General features: G+C 39.5%; 1 long non-coding RNA gene across 5 annotated transcripts; it reads left to right on the plus strand.

Annotated features, from left to right (window-relative positions):
- The first annotated feature begins 1,085 nt into the window (after window positions 1-1,085).
- Window positions 1,086-18,896, plus strand: LOC115605650. 5 transcript variants are annotated; one of them, XR_003990678.1, is made up of 8 exons: window positions 1,086-1,842; window positions 2,246-2,338; window positions 3,650-3,745; window positions 10,167-12,369; window positions 14,372-14,480; window positions 14,614-14,699; window positions 15,470-15,667; window positions 18,243-18,896. It is a non-coding gene; the product is annotated as an uncharacterized LOC115605650 (long non-coding RNA). The 5 variants fall into 5 exon arrangements; XR_003990679.1 differs by having other exon boundaries at window positions 15,485-15,667; XR_003990677.1 differs by having other exon boundaries at window positions 15,558-15,667.
- Window positions 18,897-19,109: the final 213 nt, after the last annotated feature.

Below are 19,109 nucleotides of genomic sequence, written 5' to 3' on the forward strand. Positions count from 1 at the left end.
CCATTTTAATTATGCTGCCCCACAAATTAGAGTGCACCTAAGCCTTTGTGTTTAGACCTGTAAGTAGATAACAAGACACCAGTTTACCTAAAAGAACATCTAATATGTAATTAGCTATATCTGTTTAATGCTTTTTACATCTTCCAGTATGTCATCTATACTGAAGGGACCCATGCTTTCCAGGAGGCTCCTGAGGTTAGTACCTACACCAGTCAAAGCAAGGACTTTGCTTCTAATCCCATTCCTTAGTTTAGGGACAAACAGGGGCTGCTCCAAGGTGCCATTCTTCCCTTGATGGGTCAGGACTGAGCCAGTCCGGCTCACAGTTTTTGAGTGTTCCTACTCAGAACGTGCAGGTAAAAGGATTTTTGCATTTTTTCCTTTCTGTGAGGTCATTTCACTGCTTCTGAATCAAAACCTTATGTGGATTAAAATCAGTGGGTTTGATGCTTTTCCAACTTTCAGCCAGAAAAAAGGGAGAGAGAAGCAGAGTAAAGTTGTTCTCTCAACTGTTGTTTCACCCACCAAGTTTGGATAATTATCCCTCCACTTTGCATGCATAATTATAACATGTATGCACATGTATTCACACATGTAGATGGGTCTGTGCGAATCTTAGCAAGTTAGGTATGTCTGGGCTTTCTGTTTCTGATCATCTTTTTTATGTAACTATTCCATTTGTGTCACTGAGGAAATGTTTTTCTCCTTTCTCTGGTCTGATGTAATTAACAAGGCAACAGACAAGCTGCATCCTCCTTTTTTTGATAAACTGTCCAGAAATGGGATGTAATTCAGAAATGAGTTTAAAACTGTTTAACCTCTAGGCAGGAACTTATTTTATTGAGGAAAAGACAAATCTTTTTCAATTAAAAAGATTTAGAAGCCCCTTCTCTGTAGTACAGTAATCTGAAATGACACTTGAGGAGTAATAGGCCTGGTATTAGTGCTTCCCCAAGGAAATGTCTTATCTTTTGTCCTAAATTAACTGTGTCTTTCTCGCACATCCTAAAGCTGTCAGTTTGGGTATTCTGTGTAAGGCAACATCTTCTGATTTAATGTTTCTGGTAAGAAAGGCAAAACGAACGTGTTTAAACAATAATAACCTTGTATGCCCCAGTCTCCACAACCCTTCCTGGGCAGCCATTAACATTAACATTAAATCATTAGCACTCTTGGACAGGTTGTGGGAGTAGCCTCCCTGTGGGTCAAATCCAGGAGGCATTACGGGTGGAAAGGCACAGCGGGAAATGCCTGAGTTTTGCTGGCCAGCCTTCAGGCAACCAGTACGGTTGAAACCAGAAATGCTTGCAGGTTACTGACCTCTCCTGACTCCTCAGTGGCCTCTCCTAGGCCAAATAATTGCAATGTAGATGCTACATTGGAAGTGTTCTCCATCTCTGCAACGTAAGGTCACCAAAATGGGACCGTGACGACCCAGTGCCAAGCAGCACTGGCACACTTCTGGCATGGCTGGCAATGTGAGGATGGTGCAGCTCCACCGCTCTTTGCCATTTCCAGAGCTCTTGCAAGCTGTTACGGGTGAAGCTTTTCCTGCACAGGTTTAGAGGATCTGGTCCCAAGACATTAACTGCCCACATCACTAGTGAACTGAAGGTAAGTCGTACATGCAGCTTTAGATCTTCACTAGGAAGCCTGATTTGTCTAATTGCAGAATCAAAAAGTTCAACAAAGTGGCTACACATTGGGACATGAAAAGTGCATTTACAGGATTATTTTTTCATTGAAGGGAAAAGAGCATTTTCTCCTGTATAAGGAAATGTCCTGGATATGAGGAGAAAAATTACTTTGTCAATCCCTGTGTTGTTGATTTGCTGTTTTAAAGTAAGTGAACATATGCAGTATATTTTACTACATTTTAAGAACTGTCAGAAATAAAACTCACTAAGTCTAGAGTAATTCTTTTTGATTTAGAGCCAGTTGTGGATATTAGTATTTTAAATTAATTCAATATGTTTTGATTGCTCTGCCACTTAGTTTACTGGGAAGCTGAAACCATTTGTAACAAAACAGACTGGTATTAAGCCAGTGTTTAAGACCACATAAAACTAATGGTGCACTGCAGACTATGCAAAAAGAAACTTCTGGACTATATAAATAACAATTAATTTAATTTACCTGCATGAGAAATTAAACCTAAAACTCTACAGGTGCTCTGAAATGAAAAATAATTCTCCACACTTTCACCTTTTGATTTTCAATTAAAAAATTTTTATTCAATTTGAAGGAAACTCAAAGTTCAGAGGATGAGATTTCTCCAGATATCAAGCATCCAGGAGAGCTGGCAAGAGTGTATTGAAACTAACTGGAAGGTTTACAGGTAAGTCTTTTGTAAATCCAGATACAGCTACAGTTTTTAGCCTGCCTAAATTTGTTATGGTATAGCACAAAAGCAAGCATACCCTATTAGTAAATTAGTGATACAGAGTGACACTGTTCCTGAAGTGGGCACACAGATCAGTAGGAAACTTTAGGCATTTCCAGTATCACAGCTTAGCTGTGTTGTAGGAGTAGAAATGATGAGTAGCTAGAAGTAGTCTTTGATGTCTCATATGAATGTGTAATAGTCTGATACGACCGTAATACCTAACCCTCACACGGCCAGTGATCTTGCAAGGGGTTGCTTCCTCTAATGATTGCATGGTTCTCAAGCATTTAGGGAGATGAACTTGATTTGAAGTTGCCAGGTGTCCTCTTTTCTTTTTTTCCCCAATAGTTTACTGGAATAGGCTCAGATACTTCATATACAGCTACATTTAATACCATTTTGCAAAATGACTGTAAATCTGCCATCAAATTGCTTTTTTATACATAAAAACATACAACGTCAGAAGAACCTGTTACATGTAAGTAGAGATGAACAGCTCATAACCTGTTAAAATTACTGTACAGAAGTCGTATGTAGCAGTCTGTCCTAAGAAATGAATCATACTTTTATTCTTATAGTGAAGATATAGGGAGTTTTATTCAAACCAAATTCTTAATAGTTTTATTTAGAGCATGACCTGAAATCTGTACTCTTAAATCCTTCATAAAATACTTGGAAAAATACACTTTTCTGTAAGGGTTTCAAAACAATGCATTCGTTTTCACCCAGTCAGAAAGTTTAGAGTGAATAGAGGGCAAACAGAAGCAAAAGGCCAGATTTACTGAAGCATAAAAAACTGCACAAGATGGAGTTCAGTTGCGAGTAAACACTTCAGGATTTGGACCTGCAGACTGCTTGGGTATAGATATAGCAGGTTCACTTCTGGAAAGAGCAGAGGGAATCTATCACAGTAATGATCCTTTCCCTGAAATGAAGAAAATTGCCAACCTTCCACCTGCTCATGGCACAATAAATAGCAATTTTAGGTTTGGGGAGCTCTAGTGTTGGGATTTGTCAGATAAATGGGAATTTTGTTTAAGTAAGTGTGTGTTATTAAAGGTTTGATCATTTGAGTGACAGGTACTTTCAGAGGGGAGAAAAACAACACAATTAGGAAAGTGATTCATTGTATCTAATGAGTTTGATAGTAACAGATCTTCTAGTTCCTCCGGTCCATACTAACTGAGATGATCTCTGCCTGAAGTTTTTTGTCCATTACATATTTACACTTTATGAATTAACTGCATTTTCTTTTCAATATAGATTCCAGTTGCTCCTGGACTCACTAAGAAGGTAAGAGGGAAACACAGTGATGACGGGTTGTAAAACCAAGAGCAAGGACATAAAGCAGAGCAATAGGTATGTACTCAGAATGGTTTATATATGTTTGCTTTGATCTTTAAATGTAAACCTAATGCTTATCGCAAGTTAATAATTGCTTATCAGAAACAGATTTGCCTTTCACTGAGACATCAAACTTGAGGTAACAATAGCAGCATGAATAATAGCTTATATGATGGCAACATGAGAAATAGCTTCAAAGTGTTAATGCTTTGGACTCAGTTGGCTTTTCTTTGCTTGCAGAAGCAGAAATGAGTGTATTATCCTTTCAAATTGCTTTGATAAATCTCACTCCCTTTAGGATTAAACATTCCTGAACATCTTTATGCCTCACTGAGCTCTTTCAAACAAACATAAATTAATTTTTTTGCTCAACATTTATACTCAAAAGACCTAATCCCCCTGGCCTTTAGCGTTATTCTAGTCATGTCCACTTGTGCAAAGTGACCACAATGTTACTCTTTTAATGTCTTACACGCCTGCTCCGCACACTTACAGAGGCACAGAGATCACACGTAGCACTGAGCAGTGAGAGACAAAACTCGGAGTTTGATTCTGCAGTGTCCTACCGGGGTAGGCTGGACGGTTAGATGTGACAAGCCTTTTGGTTGTCTGGCCCTCAGTCTTGGCAAAGCAATTTTCTAAGGTAGCTGAGGTCAAAACATAGGAATTCTGGGAACAGCTCAGGTTTTATATTGTGAGTTTGCTGTGAGATGGCTTATATGCAGCCATTCTCCATTTTTCCTGTTTGCTTTTCTAACAGCCTACTATATCAAACCTGTATATTTACACAAGAACATCCCAATAAACACTTCATGTGTGGTATTCAATATTCCTATAGTAGCTTAGAGGAGGTAAGTAGCTGACAAAGTGCATGATGGTGATAGAGATCTGAGAGAAGATGAGTTCTTGTCCCAGCAAATCCTTGTAGAGAAGTCGCTGCTCAGGAAGAAGGAAGGAATGATCCATCCCAGCTAAGAGCCTGAAGCATCTATATACACTAATTCATTTTTTCATGTTTAATCATAAGGTTTATGTCCTAGTGATGTAGCAGTACTTGAATGAGTGAGATGGCACACCAGATAATATGGGGAAAAAAAAAAAGTAAATAAAACCACAGTTTGTGCTTCAGATTATGACTATTTTAGAATTCATGGGCTTTAGAAAAAATATCTGCTTTTTCCTTCATGTCTGTGGTGTGTCATATAAATGGACTATGGATGCTCTAGTTCAGGAACAAGGCTTTATATACGATACAGTACAGTTCTGAAGTACTGAGGTGTAATAGACAAAAACAATCTATAGAGACATACATCTAATTTGTCTTTTACTTTGCATGTGACCTGATATTTGGCTGCGAAACAGTCATCCTGTAATTGGACTTATAAAATTACACTCTCATTTCCTTTAGCGACAGGCAAACTGCTAAAGGAAGTCTCTGCCATATTCAGTTTAATTTAGATGATCATCCAAATGCACAGATGTTGATTGAAACCTCCTCCAGAAACGGAAGTGGGACTCTTTCAGGCACACTGCTGTGACATTTCTAGTACTCTGGACAGGGCAGGATCCCTACAAAAATGCTCTCCCTTGCACTGAAGTATTGCTACAGCGTTGGTAATAAATAGCTCCAGTAAGGAGTAAAAAAATGGGGAAAAATGTTTTCAAGTAGCCCACAAAATATTTTTTTTTCCAAGTGGCTTGATTTCATGATTAGAATGTAAAGTTTACATTACCTGCTATTCTATTCAAATTGATACATGCATTTCTAACTCGCATGTTGTTATTTTTTCATATTATGGAACTAGTTAAATCTGGAAGCAGATAAATGTAATTCCAAACGAACCTAGACAGAGCTCACCCATAATATTAAACTTCAGTACTTTCATATACTGGCTTCCTATTAGATTTCATGCAGTAAGTTTAGAGCTTTGCCAGTGCCATCATGTTTATTCTTAGAGAGTTATTCCTGCCATTGGTACGTTTTTAGTAGTTATAAATTCAGTCATGTTCCTATTACATCTGTTATCAACTGCATGCATTATATATTAAAAATTGACTTCCTAAACCTTTCCAGGTAAAAACCAACCAAAACAAAAAAATAGCAAGTAAATGTGATTTCAATAGCAGTGGGTTTGTGGCAATTTAATTCTGTTGATTTCAGAATTATACACTTGGTGGTATCATTGCCCTTTAGAAAAAGGGAGAAAAAAGGAACTATAAGGGATTGTTATCACTGCTGTCTTTCTCACTAACCAATTCAGGCATCTCTAAAGCACCAAGAACTGAACAAAATGGTTATTTATAGGAACACACAGGTACCCTAGGACTTCAGAAGATGATGGACTACTGTTAGTACTCTGGGAGTTCCTGTACATAAGCAAAGGGTTTTTGCTATTCTTCCCAAATATTTATATTTACTTTGCATATGTGTTTATCCTGAGGTTTTCTACAATATTTGCACAACCCTCTTGAATTTTTTTTCCAAGATTATAAACCAGTTAACATTCAAAAATCACTTTCGCATTGTGCATACAAGCTGACTGCAGAGAAGACACTGTGGTGGTAAATCAAGGAAGAGGCATTTAATCTAATATTTTTAAAATTTACTTTTAGATCAAATTTTAATCAATCAAGTTTTAAAAGTTCAGGAAAAGCCAAACTTACAGTTAAGAACTAACAAGCTGGGAAAGCTCCTTATCTAAAATGGTTCAAGTGTCCTTTAAGAAACTCTGGCCCAGTGCCAACATACATTCCCCTCCACCCATAATATTATAGCTGTATTTTGGAAAGAACAAAATAATCACCATTTGGGAGCTATATTTCCTCAGGTAACATTGGTAAAGCACATAAAATTCTTCCTGCTGAAGCCAATGTAAGCTTGTGAAATCTGTAGGCTTCTATGAAGCATTTATAAAGACGTGACGGTGTTGGCCCCTGCCTGCAAAGGCCTTTCTGTGGTGAATGCCAGGAGAAGTACCATGCACAGGACATATTTTTAATACTGACGAAAATGGAAAGAACAAGCTCAGCCAAATTTGTGCTCCAGGCTTGGACTGTGAACACCAACAAACTGTCTCAGCTATGTCCAGCTGCGGAAGATGCGGAAATGTGCAGTCTGTTAATGGCTCCTATGTGCCTCTTTCTGCCCTCATATCTGAAAGTCCCACACTCACCTTCCAAACTCCTCTGTGTGGTATAGGGAGGGATAAAAATTCAGGTTAACAGGGAAAACTGAGTTTCAAATACACCAGCACTTTCCTCCCCATGGTTGTTGGAGGAGTGATTCCACCCTCAGCCCAGATTTCTCTTCCTTTTCCTCTCTGTCCCCACTGAAAGCAGAGGGAGATGGAATGGCAGGTCAGAGCAGGTGCCTCTCTTTTATATGGTTAAATTAGGAAAAATGAATCTACAATGCACATAATGGTTAGCTGGGGCAGTGACTAACTAGTCCATCTGCTGGTATGCTAATGACAGATGCCATAACGGTGAGTTTTGTCTTGTTGTGTGAGTATGGATGAAAAAGCCAAAGAAATTTAAGTTTAGTTGACCCATAAAAGAAGTTATTTGTGTGTGTTTGGTGGGGTTTTCTTAACCTGTTAAACTGACGTGTTCTGATTGTCTTGGAATATTCTTCTCAGCCAAAGTCTTCAGTTTTGAAAATTATAAGTTGTTTAGTTCTATCTTCTAATTGTGTAATTTAGTTCAGTTTCAGCTTGCAAATAATTTCCTCTCTAGACTTGTTTTCTTTATGAATTATATAAGGAAAAAGAAACCCTTCAGCCCTGCATTTAAACACCCTCCCTTGGTACTGCTTCTCTTGCAGGCAGTGGCACCATTCGTGGAATAGAAGTAATGAATACTTGTATCATCTTGATTTTATAACTAGCAATATCTCACACTGATAAAGTCCCTTGAGAAAGCAATAGGATAGGCTGGTACATGTACCATAACATATTTAATTAATATAGCCAGGATAAATACCTAAAAATGCCGCTATGTATGAAATGACTGTATCAGCAGTGAATGACTGCAATTCCCACCTCCTTAAATTTCAGGAAAAAACTTCTATTTTCCTGAAGGGCTGCTCTTTTAATAGGGGGCAACTGAGATTGATAAATAAGCAAGCAAAACCACAAGTCAAAGGGTGCCAGGCTCCAGTATGCAGGTGATCCTGGCAGGCTCAGCCAGCCAGCAGGCAATTACAGTTCACAACAGCAAGGCGTCTCCAGGGTGCTCAGTCTGCCATGATCATTTATCAGCTCTGTGCTGAAAAATTCATCACTGTAACTGAAATGCGTGTTTGGTTCTGCTTCCCTGAAATGCAAGGTCAGCCTGTAACGGGGGGCTAGCGGCCCCACTCCCCACCACAGCTTTACAAACCTTGCTCACGTCTTTCTTTGCCATTTTCTCATAGTAATAATGTGCACTGAGCACATACATAATACAAGGAAGATTAGTTCTGTCATACAACAAAGTTAATAAAAACCTCATGCGAAATTCTTACAGTATGTTACAAGTTTCCATTCAAATACGTATGTATTTGTTGTGGTTCTTTACAAATGCTAACACATGTAGCATGGTAACATGCACCGACTGCTCATGGCACCTGAGAGGCACATCTCTGCTGAGGTTTTGCTGATTATCCCCAACAGCATGGATACGGAGTGGCAAGTTGGCTGAGTATGAAAAGGGCTGTGTTGGAGAAAGTAACAAGGTCTGTTATGAAAAAATGGCTGTTTTCACTAACATATTACAACTGAAAACTTGGACCTTGTCAATATTATCTTGATGAATACCCTGCTCCTCTCTTAAACCCACATTGTAGTACGTACATGTATACACATATAACTGCTACAAGGCTTTACGCTGAGAATCCAAGTTTTACAGCTGTATAGGACAAAAGCCTACTCTGCGTATCGCACAGTCCACATGGAGTTTGTTTGAGGATGCTGTGATCAATACACAATGGAGAGGTTTTGTATGTAAGGCAAAATTAAATCTTAACTATCTTTTTCACAGAACAGACTTTCCTCTTACTGCTGAATATACTAGCTGGGCCAGACACACCGTCACTGAGGAACAGAAATTCCTTAGGTTTCCACTGGTGCTTCATTTATATCTGGCCTAACAGACAGAATGGAGTCTGGCCTGTAAAGTTGTTATTATAATGTCAATATAAATATAATTACATTTTCTCCAGCAATGGAATTAGTGCCACTAGGAAACAAAATCATTTTAGGTTTCTCCTGCTGCGTTTGTATGAGTTCGGGTCTAACTGGCAACCAGGGAAATTTGGCCTTTGTGCGCAAATAATGTAATGCTTTCCATTTCCAGATGAAATTACTACTAGTGGGATTTATGCCGTAGGAAAAGGAATTTTTGTTGCTAAATCTTTTGGTTGTTCAGGCTGCTTTGTCTCACCACATAAATATAAAAAAATTATTTACGTGACTTTACATAGACAGATATTCAGCTAGAGAGGTAGGCGTGTGTGTTGGTTTGTGTCTTTTCAGGGAAGTTACTGACATGTTAAAGACATGATGATGTGAGTCATTATGATGAATGCAATTTTCATGGAAAAGACGATGAGCCTCCTGGTACTATTCCCTGTATCCCTGAGCACACTCTGGAGGTGGATGAGGGACCTCAGCTGGCAGCTCACCAGTTTTCACCCGCTCTGACATAACTTTCTACCGCTCTGAATACAAACTGCTCCACCTCCACTGGGAGCCCTGGGATGCTGTTCCCTAAATCTCATTATTGGGGACCCCAACAGGATGTGCTAAAGATTTCCTGACAGGCCATGTGCCCACGTTTTTCCTGGTGAAAGCAAGGACTGGGAATAGGAGAGGGGAAGGGCTTAGTTAACCACAGGCTTGTATTCTCTGCTTTAATGTACAAGTCAATTAGGAAATAAATTACTCGCTGCAGATTCCTGAAGTGTTTCCTGCGCATCAGGAGATTCATTTTTCCCTCAGTATCACAGAAAACATGGTATTAGCTTAGAGTGATAAAGATCTAATTCTCTGATTCTCTCTATTTAAAATTGTGCCTCCTGTGCCAATATTGCAGTGGACTAAAGAGTTCTTAAGAATGTTCTCAAATGAGATAAAATCAACAAACTGAAGCCGATTTCTCTTACATGTAGCCATAAACCTCTTTCAAAAAGGTCTGAAATTACACATGGTAAGTATTTCAACTGCTGCTTTTACCACTGTCAACTGCAGTGATTTAGAGCAAAGCCTTGCCTGCATTTTGATGAAAGCAAGGGGAGATTTGTGTCCAGTCTTGCCTGGCCAGCTAGATTCTGTGTGCAAATCAAGCCCTGGTACTGCCCTTATTCAGTGATAAGGGTACAAATAGGGTGAGGAGTGGTTGGCATTTTAGTTCAGATCAGAAGTGCTGGTCTGAAGCAAATCTGATTGTCTCACCACAGCTCAGAGCATATGAACCAGACTTGTGGGTGAAACCAGTGTTGGAGGTCAATTCCTGTCCAGGAGGACAATTCCTGTGCTCCAGCCAGACGGCACATGGGACCAGACTGAAAAACATAGCCACGTATACAATATGGATGTGGGGTCCTTGTTTCTGACTTCAGCTCTGCTCCCATTTGGCTGTTTAGCTTTCTAATGTAGATACAGCCATCTAACACCCAGCATCCTTCAGCAGGTAAGAAATTATTATTGCATTACAGACTATTGGTTTTACTACTAAAATTGTTTCAACTAAGTGCTGGAATCCCTAAAATAATATAATGCTCATCCCAGAACTGTTCTCATGATTTAAACTCAAGGCTTTCAAATCCCTAGCACAGGTTTTATTTCTTCCTAAGCCAAAGCAGCAATTCTGCTTTTGATAACTCTGATAGCACATGCACACTAAAAAAAACAAACCAAAACAAAAAATATTTCTTTTGCACTTTGACTTACATGCCAAGTGTGCTTATTTTCTCCTAGGTAGAATGAATCTTGGATTTAATTACTTTCATATTAATTACATGCTTTTAATCTATGGTTTAGTGATTTACTAGTGATTTGCAGTGAACAAAATGCACACAGGCTAGGAGAAACACTTCCCTTTGTAGATGGCTGCTGTATATCCTTTCTAAATCCTACCAAGCCTTGTGAGTTAAGACCCAAGTAGTTTATAGGCTTTGAAAAAATGAACACATTACAGTCTTTAAGAAAATCATTGCCATCTCCCTGTTAGGTAGTAGCACTCCCACTGTTACTCAACTTTAGATGTTCATAAACATGGCTGTCAAGTTACTTGGGTGTAAAGGCCAAAAAACTTGTCACAGAAAACTTAAGATCTCAGACATTCAGACAGGATTTTGTTCAAACCTTCTCTACTGGTTTTTAATTTTCCTTTTGTCTTTCTGTCATTGCTATGAAATCGCAGGTGGGCCAGATTCCTAAAGTCAAGCTAGGATAAATTAATTTACAAACTTTCTAGGTATCTAGGTTTAAAGTTTTAGCTGCACCCATTTCCAGTACGTAAAAATCACACACTTGTATTGCTGTTCCCTTCTGAACATCTGAAAACTACAGCATTAAAGAATTAGTCCCCAAAGCGTTATTATCCACTTCCAACTGATGGGGTACAAAGAGGCTTGATGACTTCTTCAAGCTGCGGGAAAGCTGGGAAAGGAACCCAGATGTCCTGTTTCCTCATCCTGTCCCTGAACCACAAACCACACGTCTTTGCCTTATTAGCGACAATCACAGCACATGAAAACAGACTATTTATATCAAAATATTTCATCTGTTCTCACTCATTATTCCCTAACTCACCAATGTTGGCAAGGCGACAATATATTTTTCCCAGTAAGCACAAACAGATTGTTAGGTTTTCTGCTGAGATACAAGCTCCACAAGAAGAGTTCCCAAATAACTAAAATCAAAAGGACCGTGTTTTCAGTGGAACATCCTTGGTAGTGCAGCAATGGGAGAGAAGATTTCTTAACATCTTCCTCGGTTGGCTCTGACAGCTGTATTAAAAGCACAGATCAAAAAAGGATTACATTGTAAGTATCAACCCAGAATGAGGTAAGCCAAAGGGAAGAAACAAACAAAAAAATCAAACAAAAAAACCCCCACAATAGAAATGGGCTTTGGAAAGTTCTGTTTTTTCAATCATTTCAATTCTTGCTCAGTATTCCCCAAGTGCAGGGATGAGCCTGTCCCTCCTGTGAATCCCCAGCAGGATGGCCCCTGTCATGGATCAAGCTCCCTTAAAGCACAGGTGACTGTGAAAAGCCCATTAGAAGGCTGGCTACAGGTGGGGCTCAGGGGTGTTGGAGGCTTTGGCTGGGTGTCCCAGCTCTCACACACTGCTGGGAATGCTACGACCACACATCTGGAGCTAACTTGCCATGGACAGGCTCTCACAAACCTGCAAATGGGAGACAGGATCCCTGCAAAGCGCCAGGTCTAATGATAATGGCACTGAAACAAGCAGGGTATTTAGTTGAGAGCTCTAGCTGAGTTTATACTTGATAAAGCAAAAAGAGCACTGCTAGCCATTTGATATGCTGGATGTTTCTTTTATATAAACAGGGAGAAAATGGAGGAGGCTCTAAGAACAAAACCTCGCAGGAGGAGTTGAAGGTGTTAATCTGGAAGAACAAATTGATTAAGGTAAGCTAACATGTAAAGAAATGCATATTTACACATCAATTCAAACCTAGTGAATTGTATTACTCTGGGAGATTTGCTGTAGCACTGTAGCCAGATCTATTCCTAAGTCCTTTCCACACACACTATTCATAATATTGCATACAAGTTAATCAAGCAATATTTAACAGTCCTCAGAGTTTACATAACAAGCAGCATTGGACAGACAACGAAGAAGATCTGTGCAAAAGAAATCAGAGATGCACATTTCATAAATCTTGTTACAAATCACCTAAGTGATTACATATTCCGTGATTAGCAAAAATCATGCTTGTTCTGGTAGAATACTTGCTTCTATATATGGGGAATAACAATGAATCTTGGGCAGAACACAAAAGTCATTAAGAATTTTGCTACTGAAGTCAGTGACACCACATTTCACTCTATATAAGGCAAGGACCTCTCAGCTCCTGACACTGCTTGGGCTGCCTCATCCCAGGACTCAAGTGGCAGCTAAAGTCTGTCTCCCAGATGCAGACATCTTTACATTGTTTTATATATATGCCATGTGTGACAATCCTTTTTATTTTTCAGTGACATGCAGAAGTATGGTTGCGTTTGTTAGGATGTAGACAACACATATACTAGTCCTTCTCAATAGGACACTCGAGTATTTGCCATAACACATCGGGTGACTAATTCCAAGCAGGCTCAGAGCTGAAAATACAACACTGATTCACAATGATTAGGTTACAGAAATTGATCACAAATTAACAGGAACATTTGGGCTAGAATTTTTTGTCTGCTGATCATGTGCTCCCCAAAATGTAACCTTAAGAAATCACCCCAGTAGTGAAACACAGCCAGTTGTATTTGAGAACTGTGAAGGGAGAAGGCAGCTAAAGAGCACTATATTTTCATGTGTTACTAAGTCAGAAACACTCCACTATACGTGTACTTGTGTTCTTTCATTTTTTCTCATCCCGTGTTTGGTGACTCAGTACAGCCCCAATACGATCCTGAAGCCCTCAGTTGTTTCACACCGCAAGCGAAATGGGCACCATAACCTCTGCGTGGCCCTGGAGCTGCATAGGAATTACTTCCTGCTTTCTGCAAAGGAAGATGCCTTCAGATTTTGTTAAATGATAACAAATAAGGAAAAGGAGGCCTCCCCTAGTTATAGCAATCCTATCCCTCCCACTGGGCTTTCCTAGAGGTGACAGAGTTGAAACTCCCAGATTTTATTTTCAGAACATGGTCATTTCTCATTTTGATATTTTAAAGTAAACAGTTCTCGGTTCCCATGTATTATTCAAGTGGAGAGAAGTGGGTATCCAGTGCATACATAATCAAACATCCAGCCTGCACCAGACAACCTTCTCAAATCACTTGAGAAATTTCCTTATTGCTTTTGTTATCATTCTTCATTCACCTCCTCCCCTTACTTAACACTTCGAACACTGTATCCCATTTTACCCCACAGCTGTGGGGTGAAGCAAGCAAGAGCTGTGTCCCTGCAAGCTCCGCTGAACAGCGCCTGCCCACAGAAGAGAGGTACCTGCACAGATGTTGATGGTATCACGTTAATACAGAAATAACCTGTTGAAAGCAGATTTGCTTTCAAACCTTTCAGTGAGAAAATATCAGTTTCAGAGAGAGGAATTAATGATTTTTATCCTGCCTATCACCCTTTTTCATTGCCGTCATGTAAAATAGCTATTGGTGTTTCAGTCTGGTGTTTCAGTCAAAAAGGATACTTTTGTTACTGCCAAAACATTTACATGAAACTGCTATTCAGATCAAATTATCTTGAAACTGCAAAGCGTGCGTGGATTCCAAATTATTCAACTTGGAGAGGTGGTTGCATATTGAAATTACATGACAGAAGTCAGCAAAACACCACCGCTGCTTCAGATTCACGGGAACAGCAAAAATAGCTCTCAAAAGAATTCCTCTCCTTAACTGCAGTACCGTAACAGGCACAGGATTTCGCCTTATTTAAAAACATGGCTTTTCACTCTTTCAGGCAGACTGGATGATTCCGACTTTTGTTTCCACAACACTAAACATGAACAGCTCTGCTCAAAGAGAACAGTGGCATGGACATGGTGTATTAGGAAGCTGAAGCACAGAAGGTAAAGACCGATGGCTGTTGGTAGAATGACAGGCCAAAAATGTAACATCAAAATCACAGTAAACTGTCAGAACTGGTGAGTGCTGGTAGGATCTTACTAACTATTGTCTTTGTATCTTACCTTTCTCTTTCAGCAGCACACCAGTTACAGAAAAAAGACTCAAAAATATCACCAAAACAAGGACTGAGCAGTACTGTGAGTTTCAAGGCTTCGTTCAAGGTATTTTGATGTGTCTTCCTTTGCATAATGTTCTAAATAGCATTGCTGGGTTTTAGTAAGGATTCTGTGTTGCAATGAAAAAATGATATGGCCATATTAAAGATGTCCCTAAGAGTACTGTGGTTCCCTAAAAGAACCATAAAGGTAAATTTCCAAGAATCACAGGAAGGGCTGTCTAATTTGGCAGCAGAGGTGAGGGGTCATTTCTCATTTTTATTTCTGGATAAATTATTTATCCAGGCTTAGCAGACAGAAACAATGAGGAGTGATGCTACAAAACACACAGGACAGCATGGCAATGGGTTTTTTAAAGGAACATGAGTTTCTTTTCATGAAAATACTTCTGTTGCAGAAGTTGGACATAAATTCTTGCAAAGCCATGGTTTTGATGAGAAATGGGCTAAGCTGAAATAGTCCCTTAAAATAAAGACTATCTTGTAACCTAGGATTTCCTTCATAAGTTAGTTCAATTCTTTGAGATCAGGCCTGTTTTGGGAAGAAAGGAAGGAAAGGAGCCATGTTTTTATCCCTGTCATTGCCCTCAGGCAAAGTGCTGCATAGCTGAAAATCTGACTTCCTGCAGTATTTTTAAGCAGGCTTGGTAGGTGTGCATGTCATGTCCTGCAATGTGCTAAAAGAAGGCCTATGTTTTTCCATTTCCAGAATTGTATTTGGTTTCTGATTTGTTTCTTGAACTGTGGGTGTGGTGGTGGCGTATCCTTCCCCACACATCCTCTGGGCTGCTTCATGATCTTGGGAATTTCCCTCAGGTCTTTGCTTTCCAGGGACTCTTAGGAGGTTACGGAGGGTGGGGAGGCATGGGTCGTACCGACGACAACTCCTGTTCCCTGGCTACAGTGGGAAGTGAGAGGAGGGATAATTCGTCATTCCATCACAGCCTTACTGAAACATGGCACTTGGGCTGAAGTCCACTGCTCCCCGCGATTCAATCATCACCAGCTGAACTGGTATGTATATGTATTTATTTATGTATATGTGTGTACATATGGTTATATTGACAAGGGAGGAAGGGATAGAATAGAGAGAGGGAGGGAGGGAAGGAGTGAAGGGAGGGAGGGAGAGAGAAAGGAAGGGAGGGAAGGAAAGGAGGAAGGGAGGGAAGGAAAAGAGGAAGGGAGGGAAGTAGCTGTACACTATTGTTGTTCCACTCCTGATGTTCCAGGTGAGCAGAAGAGGAGCAGAGTCAGTCCCTGCAATGTAATTTATGGAGCTGTTAGAGGAGAAATATACGCTTGCATTAAGCTTGCCATTTTCAAAAGATATCTAATGTAATTTTTGTATGTATTTTCTTACAAGACTGTCTCCACCTTACCATGGATTTTTTTTCTGTCCACATCCAGGTCAAAATTGTCTAGATGAAGTTGCTGATAGATATCTTTTTTTCTTTTCCCCTAATTTTAATACTTAATCTCCTGGGAGACCAGTGGAAATTGATTAAGTGGATAAAACTGGAACTTTACTCCTCCTTTTCCAACTAATTAACTGGGTTTTTTCCTAACTCTTAGGAACTTTAACTTCCACAGTTGTCAGTTACAGATCTTCCTCTCTGGTATCTTTTGCCTTTCCCCATTTTACTTTTAAACTATAACTTACTTCTAGCAAAAAATCTCCCATTTTTATCTTCCTGTTACCAGGCTATCACAGGAAATCTATCAGTGAGAAATGTGATTGATAAGAACAGGAGGAGGAAAATCCCTGTAATTGTCTTGTAGCACAGTTTAGCCATTTGCTGGGCTGGAAGCTTTTTGGCCTTTGCCTGAGCTGGTTGTTAGGCTCCCAAGGCTGACAACAGGCACCCCCAAAGCCTTCTGTGTGAAGAGAGGACTATAGCTCTGAAGAGCTGGCCAAAACCAGAACTGGGATACTGAGACTTCTGGGTTTGGTTTTGGTTTTTTTATTCCTAAACACTTTAAACATCGTCTGCTCAGTAACACGGTGACCTTTTGCCAGCGACATAGAAAAACTACTAAATAAACATGTACGGTGGAATATTTGAGAAGCTGTATTAACTTTGGCAGATTTTAAGATTTTAAGTACTTGCTTTGGGGCGCTGAGTGAGGATTTCACTGTGTCTGGTTCCTGAAAAGGAAAATATATACATACATACATATAGAAATATCTGTGCACTAATGAAGATACAGTGTAGAGAGCTCATCTTTTGTTCTGCTCTGAAGAGAATAAACACAGCATCACAAGACTGCCTACAGAAGCTAGCAGTGATTTCAAACTGGCTCCATGCTATTCATCATGAACCTTATGGGCATTTTTTATCTTTCACTTGCAGTTGGTACTAAAACCTAAGAAATGAGATAGCCCTGGACATGGTTATGATGCTGCAGGGACACCAGTAAGCATTTGCATCTACCAGGTCTTTGTATGTGGTAAACGTACAAAAGCCAATCTGAATTTTTCTGTTAAGAGAATAATTTATACTGAAATCGCATCAGTTACAAGATTAACACAATGAGCTCACCCAGGAATGTATTTGTACCCATGGTCTTTTCTCTTTCTATGGCACATCACTTCTTTTTCTGACCTACCTTGTCATTCAGTTCCCACTCCTCAATCATTGAAGTCTCCACCACTGCTGTCTTGAAGTCCTTGCACCACTGGTATCCACTTTCAGCACTTTGGATGTCTTCCGTGTTAGTGATGAGTTTTACATCATGGAAGCGATACTTATTCATTGTACTTTAGTAATCCACAATTTTGTGGAAAAAAATAATCTGAAAATAACCCCTACTTTTGCTTTTATGTACTTTTTGTTCATATACATTGTAGGTAGACTTTTATCCTTAACCTGAATCAGGAAATTCCTCTGATATTTAGCAAAACTGTTCCTGCCCATTTATGTGACATTTCTCAGAAAAAAAAAAGGACTACTAGTTTATAAAAGAATTTTCCTGACTTTAAATCATTACGCATTGAAATCTAATTCAAATGCATTCAGTGAATGCCCCAGTTTATAATATTTGAGGAAAGGAAAGAGCACAGCAAATGGAAATAAACAGCAAGCAGCAGGGTTGAGGTCAGAGTGCCAATGCTAAAGGTGGAAGCTAATATTTAAATACAAGAAAAAAAATAAAGAGGCTTGACCAACTACAATTTTGAACAGCCATAAAAACCTCCAAATCTGAGGGTTCATATGGCCTTGTTTCTGATGTGGCCAGTAACATTGAAGATGTTTGCATAGAATTACAGCTGAAAAATTCTCCCTCCCTTTTAGTTGCCATCAGCTTCGCAAGCTAGGTTTACGGTGTTGGCACAGAAGTCTGAGAAATGGGCAAACATAGGATAGGAATCTATGCAAACGTGATGGAATCTTACTGAGGAAACATAGCAAATGAAGCATTTCCTGAGAAGGCAGGTATTAGCATTCTATTTATCAATGTTATTTAACCCTGACAGTTCTGGCTGGCTTCAGTAGCTTCATGTGGCTTATTAACAAGATTTTATGTCATGCTGTTATACTAAATGGTGACGCAATGGGATTAACATTGATTTCTGCTTTTCCTCTGTGAGCTGGCCATATGATGCCATCATATGAGATTCCTGTCCAGACAGCCAAAGGCAGACTGAGATGTGTCAGCATGCCAGCAAATCCCTCCTGTGATATTTGGACTCCCCTAGCAAAATCCTTTGACCGATTTCTCTGTCACCGTCAAGGATGGATGCTGCTGTGAGAACAGATTGATGAAGTGACAGAAAAATTCTGGAAGCTGTTTTTTGACTCTATACCAAAGACTAGCAAGGATGCATGTTTGTTTCTCAGCCCTGATGCCCATATCTGAACTTGGAACTTGTCACACTGTGTTAATGTGAAGCACATTTGGGTTAAAGTACGGGCTTAGGCCTATGCTCAAAACCCAACTCATAGGTACTGCTGGTAATAACTCATTTAACATACTCACAAGGATATTATGGAGTATCTAAGGCAATTCTGGGCTAAGTGGTATAAGGAAGAGATTGCATGGGTAAAGATCATCACACAGTTGCTTTTGCTTCCTCATGCATCTTTCTGAACCAACCAATCTGGACACTTACAGAAACAGGAAATCTGGATTTGATTTACCATGGCAATACTTCCAAATAAGCTGTGTTTTTAGTATGCTTGTATATGAGTAGCTCGGTAGTGTAAGCATGAGAAGAGAATAAAGAAGCATTGTTGTAGTCTAATTGTTTCAACTCTTCCATCCACAATTCATCTAATTCTATTAATCATTTTATGCTGTACCTATAAGTCTTGCTTCCCAGACAATATGTAAACTCTCAACTTGAAAAGCAAGACCCTGCTGTACGTATAAAGTAATCAGTATTTCTCCTTTTCAAAGACACAAGTTTCAACACCAGATTAATGTATACAGTAAGGGAAATAGCTGCACGTTTTCC

The sequence above is a fragment of the Strigops habroptila genome, chromosome 3 (genome assembly GCF_004027225.2).
Source record: "Strigops habroptila isolate Jane chromosome 3, bStrHab1.2.pri, whole genome shotgun sequence".
NCBI lineage: Eukaryota > Metazoa > Chordata > Aves > Psittaciformes > Psittacidae > Strigops > Strigops habroptila.